We start from the raw sequence: 6,526 nt of genomic DNA on the forward strand, positions 1-6,526 counted from the left end.
ATGGAGAGGAAAACTGAGTTAGGTGTAACCTTAAACGCCAACTACACAAATACTGAACCATGGCACTTATAAAAACTTGTTCTTTACATGGAAGGACCGCAGCTCTGTTCATTGATGTAAACTATATTGCACCTTTTCCTATTTGTTCGATTGAAATTTTTGCTTGTTTGCTCTCGATAATTGATGTTTTTGTAAATATTGTCCAATATCGACCAGATAGGATGAAACACATGAAATAACCCTTTACTGTTATCATTTGTAATCTCTTAAAAGATTGGTTTTGTCCTGAGTAGATCCAACAGAAGACTCATGCCTCATGCCGGTAAGAGAAAGATTTGTTTTGTTTTATTCTTCTGTTGCCCCTTAAGAATCACATGTTTTCACATGATAATCAGCTCACTAGCTGATGCAGTTGCAGGGATGTATGAAATAATTTATCTTGATCTTGTTTGAAGGTTTTTGTTTTGTTTTTATACCTAGGCATCTGTTTGGGAGAGAAATGAAGTTTCTATATATCTCTGTACAGTCCTCTTTTCAGAATGCTCTTTTACAAGTTCTGCAAATTGTAATATTCTCCAGCAACTTTAGGTACCGAACTGGTTCAACAACCAAGCTATTCAGATACTATGGGTCAGATGATGTTGACACAGCACTCATAATTAGTGACAAAGAAACCATTTCTTTTTTTTTCGCCGATTTCTCCTCATTTGTGGCCCGGCGGCTTCTGAGTTTGTGCCTCCCTGTCTGAGGAGCTGTCTGTGGACTCCGCTGATCGACACGTCCAGTCATGGACACAGAGTGGACAAAGGTCACTGAATGTGCGCACCATCGTACAGGGCAGCTAAGAGTGCACCTACGGTCCTGAAACTGCAACTGCCTGATGTCGTTTGTTTTTTTCATTCTCACTTTGGCGTCTGTTTTGTGTTTCTTGTCCCGTTTTACATTCAATCAAGTTTGTTATCCAATCCAGTCGAAGAACAGCACTGTTGGAACAGATCCACGACGAGCAAATATGTGTTATGTACTCCATTCTTTCCTGTTCTACTCCACCCCCTGGTGGTGCACTGAGTGTTATCCCAGGTAGAGTGGGATGTCAGTAGTGGTTTCCAGTAGTATTTATCTTGAGAAAATGAGCAGACTAGATGTGCACTGTGCCTAGAGATGTTGCACATGCACAGACATGAGGTCCGAGCTCCATTTACTTGTTCTGTTGCATTTGTGAAGGGATGTTTGAGCGCTGACATCTAGTGGCCATAGACAGAACTGGATGACTCTTCCTACGCAGCGACGAGGAAACAAATGTACTTTTACATGTCGACACGATCCAGACAGTCTTCATCAAGTTGTTTTGCTTCATTATTCTTTAAACTGCCTTTGTGATGGTCCAGAAATCACTAGCCATGTTCTACTGGTATATTCTGATCAACAGCTCTGTGACAGATGGAGAGCACTATCCAGTAAGAGAGGACGGACGGATTCACATTTCATCACTTTCACATCAATTGGGAACATATGCAGTTGAGACTGCACTGCCTCTGTATATGTCAAAGGTGTGGATTTGTAGATACTTTACCTCCCTATACTGAGCGATCTGACATGATCTATCTCCTGCCTCTGGATCTTGATCGTAGCACTCTCAGCAACATGTTTGACAGGATGTTGAATTACCATAGATGTTGTACCAGGTGAATTTTAAAGACACCAGTTGTAAAGAATCAGTCCAAGACCTTACAGTTACCAGAATGTTTTGCATGTTGACACTGTTTTGGTTTGGAGCCATTTGATGTTTCTCATCTATTAACCGATGATCTGGCACGCAGACCAGGGCAATACAGTAGGTCCTTTTGTCTGTGACGAAACCAGCAGCTATCAAAGTTTTGTTTTTTCATCTCCTTTTTTATGTGTACAAGAAATATGAAGTGCAGCCGCAGAGCATTAAAGATACTATAGTTTACTGTTGCGAATCTATCTCTACATAAGCGAGGTGTCAAAAGTATTATTCAACCTGGGGCTCCTACAGGTGACAGAGGGGCAATGACTGACAAACAGTTCCTATGCAAAAATCTAAGAGAAAAGCTTTTACTTGTTCAATGGCTTCAGTTTTGCAATGTAAGCATGCAGATCACAAATTTACTGTGGTTTTAAAAATTATTTGGGATATCCATTCCTTGTGTAATTCTAATATTGAATTCAGTAATCAAAGATGGCATTCACTTTAGTTTTGTTTCTTACAGAATTGTTAATTGTACTATAGATTAAATATTGTTAGAGAAATGCATATATATTGATATCATTGTATACAATCATATTTATTTTCTCATGAGTATATGATACCCATGTTTAGGTCTGTCCTCTGCCTTAACTACAGTAGAAATAGAAAGGGACCTTTGTCAATCAGTCAGGCAATCGCCACACCACCCTAAACTACCATCATCATTATTTATAGTTGGTTCTCTATAGTCCAATGAAATAGCCATATCTGGTTAGTTACTGATTTTGTGATACAAACTAATCTAAGCAAATTCACCTTATCTTGTTACTGATTGTACAGAACCATGACAGTGTTTGATGCTGTTGGGCCCTTTTACACCTTTTCCGTGTCTTGCCTGTGTACGATTGTTGATTCTCACCTTTGCTTCTGTTGACTGCTTGTGTTCACCACAGTCAGTCTACACACAACCCTGGGGGCTGGGTCTTAAATCTGCCTCTCGCCTTCAGTTTTACTGAAGTGATACATGTTTTCATGTGTGGACAGTGCCTTTTTCGTGTTCATCTTTATTTACTACTTGGTGGAATTTTCCAAGATTTTGTTTTTTATTTCCTATGCTGTCTATTATGGTATGTTTGACTTCTATGTTTTGTTCCTGTTTTTTATGTTCATTATCATCTACAGTCTGACTGGTTATTTACACTATGTGACAGCAAGCAGCTAAATATCAACTTTGTGTTTTTAATCCTTTATCTGATCTTTAATTTAAAGACTGCAAAAAATATACAATGTAAGGTTATGGAGGATTGTATTCTCTTAGATATTGACCTAACCCATTGGTGAACACAGTTAAATGTTTTAAAATGCTGTAAATAAGAACACATTTGAATAATTTCTCATTTAAATATTGAATAATTGTCTTAAAATGCACTGTTATTGCTGAAATATTTAGTGGTAAATAAAAAAGTATTTAATGTTTGTTTTTTTAATGTCTTGTTTAGACACTAAAGTTATGACAGTTATGTGAAAGTTTTAAGACAGATTATGCTCTCTTACGTATGTGTAGATATTTATAGGCACACGATAATATTCACATATGAATCATAGTGCCCTAGATCTTTACCCTGGAACATTTCTCCTTTAGTAATGTTGCATGTTTCTGTCTTTTCCAATCCATAACTTAAAGCACTTATTATCCTCTCAACAGTATATACAGACAGACAGACACTGTTTGCAAGGTGCTCTTGTGAAACAGAACCGTTATCAGACCTTTCAGTAAAACACAGCACTTATTTAGCCTGAAACATAATGCTCTCGGGCAAACATACCAGAGCAGAATATGTACTGAGTGGACTGGTTTCCCTGTTCCAAATGCAAATCTTGTTTGATATGTCACACTGTTTGTGCATAGTGCATTGATGTCAAGATGCCCCTTTCATCCTGTTTAAGACATGAAAGGCATCAACTTTGAATGGTGTGCTTTCACAATAGGTTTTATTGTACATCAACAGAGTTCTTTGCAAGTCTGGGTGTCTGTCAACTCATGCATTTTCTGTGTATTTTGTGTATATATGTGTGTGTGTGTGCACACTTAAATTCAAAATACACACACAGCCTAAAGGTATTGTCTCCATAGCTTTCCTAGGTAAGGCTGCAATAACAAAATACAAGAAATAATAAAAAATATATATAAAACATGAGCTACTAGCTACTTTGTCCTAATTTCATTGTACAAATGACTGTTATATGAAAAAACTGTTATATGAAAAAATATTCTAAATTGTAATAAAACTTTTATGCTTCAGCCTCTTTCAATAGTGCAGAAGTCTTCTCTGCCAGAGTAGGGCTACCCTGTTTCACGTTTGTTTGAACAACTGCAGTATGAGGAATGTGTTAACACATTTTCCACCTAGATTGAGTCATAAACTTTTCAGAATAAAATTGTTCAATGTAAACATTTATACTGACGTTTACCTAACTGAGGCATATATAGGTCACTAACTCAGCAGATTATTAGGATCGTGACGTGGTTCTCCTTGTTGTCACTAGAGGGAGTATTTGTAGTCAATTCTGAACAGTCTGTAGCACATAGTATTGTAACTGTTTTTAGAGATATAATTCCCCACTAATATCAAAGCATTTTAGGTATTCAGCGACACTTATGTACTGTTTTTTATGTCATCAGTTTGAGATTTATTTATAAATATATGACTGGCTACTTAGAAGTTTGTGCCATGGGCTATTTCAATAATCCAACCCAAACGTTTACCTTCCACATCATGGTCATTATTCCCTGTAGACTCCAAGAGAAGCGTCAAATGGGTGCCACATTCAGGATCCTTTTAATAGCTGGTAACTTGACAGTTGGACCAGTGCAGGCAAGCTGAGGATTTGGCATCAATGATCCAGCTATGGTAACGAAGCAGGTGAACTCCCACATCTCAAGACATACTACTTTTAAACTACAAGGGAATTTATGAGCAGGGGGGATCTCAGATCTCTCAACCTAAACCCTCAGCAGAAGGAATTAACAAAGACATGATCCCATTCCCCTCCCTGGATTTCTGATTGAGCCACACACGCACACACTCCAGTTGTGCCTGTGTGTTAGTCAGTGAGGTTGAGTGTGTCCTGGGTAGCACAGCAGTAGTTGCTCCAGGGCAGCTCAAACTGATTCTCTAGACACATGGGACACATTCCACTCGTAAATCCCCAGATTCATGACATGTCTGGGGCCCTGCAGGGGGACTGACCCACCACACAACACCTGCGTTATCAGCCCCAGTGGAGAGAGACCACTGCATTAGTGAAGGCTCTGTGATAAGGAGGACTTGTGTGGACATCAGTTACCGACGAGACTGCTGCTCTTAAGTGCCACTGAGGAATGGTTGGTTGGGAGGAGGGCTCCAAAGGTTTCCAACCTCCAGGGTTAATGTAAAATCATGTGCGCCCCATCGGGCCCAGGCGAAATCTCTCTGTGGAGTGGGTTACTGGTTGTGTGTGTGTCCAGCTCCACCTCAGAGCCAGTGGTGAGGATCTCTCTGTGGAGTGGGTTACTGGTTGTGTGTGTGTCCAGCTCCACCTCAGAGCCAGTGGTGTGGTGGTTGTAAGTGTATTTCGTCAGCCTCCTAAGGTTGAAAGGAATGCTGAGCTGATCCCGGTCAAACTGACCGTCTGACTGTGTGGGAACCAGAGTTCAGCATCTGGATCTCAGCCCTCACCCCATTGCTGCACAGACATAGCACAGCTTTGTTGGTCTCTTTGACAAGATGAATGCCCTCCAAATTATGAGATCTACTCAGAATGAAAGACCCGCCTAAGAATTATATCCATACATGATGACTGACTCATTCTGAATGAGTGGTCTTTGAAAAAAGATAGCAGAAGGTTTGAATTTAATATTTATTCTCAACCCAGCCTCATTTCATGATTGTTCTGTGGATGATTTGTGTGTAAATTATGAGTTGCAAATGCGTAGGTCTTCACCTCAGTTTAGAATGTTCTGTCCTACATGTCCCCTTAGCTGATCACTTAAGATGATTTGGTTACATTCCTAACCCCCTTTTGATTCCCCCTTCACCGCCCCCAGCCCCACACGTACACACACACACACACACACACACACACACACACACACACACACAGACAAACCTCTCCCAAGGGGACCGTCTTCTCTGCCTTGTGTCACACTTGTTAGAATAACACCCACCATACCTGCATCATGAGAGCCAGAGGACAAGCTAGCACAAAGTGGAACAATGACTCGAGAGTCAAACCCTGCGAGCGAAATCTTCACTGTTGATCTGGCCATCCACAGACGTCCTCTTTCTGTGCAAGGAATGGAAGGCTGCAGCCTTCACAAGAACTCTATCTGAGGGGTGTGTTACACAGCAGCACTACAATCAGTCAACAAATGAATACCTTTTCTTTTGCATGAACTGCACTTTTGCAGAGGATGTGGCTGAATGGTATGAAGTGGAATGAGGGGGTGGGATGCGGGCCTGGCATCAGTACAGAGAGTTGCTAGTGACATTCTACGAAACATTCTTCCCTGTGACACAAGTCACAATGACAGGGAATGCACACCTTCCTGATCTTGCTGATTGATTGGATGACAAATGACACAAAACTGACGTCTGGAATGTTCCAGGGAATCAATTTTAATACTTCCCTGTGCCACATAACGTTGGCATAGGAGGGGGAAAAGTTGTCAAAATAATCTTTGGCTGACTTTTTTGCCCCATCTGCACACTTCTCACCCCACCTCACCCCATGTAGCAGCCTTTACATTTACATTTAGTCATTTAGCAGACGCTC

The sequence above is a fragment of the Osmerus mordax genome, chromosome 8 (assembly GCF_038355195.1).
Source record: "Osmerus mordax isolate fOsmMor3 chromosome 8, fOsmMor3.pri, whole genome shotgun sequence".
NCBI classification, from domain to species: Eukaryota; Metazoa; Chordata; class Actinopteri; order Osmeriformes; family Osmeridae; genus Osmerus; species Osmerus mordax.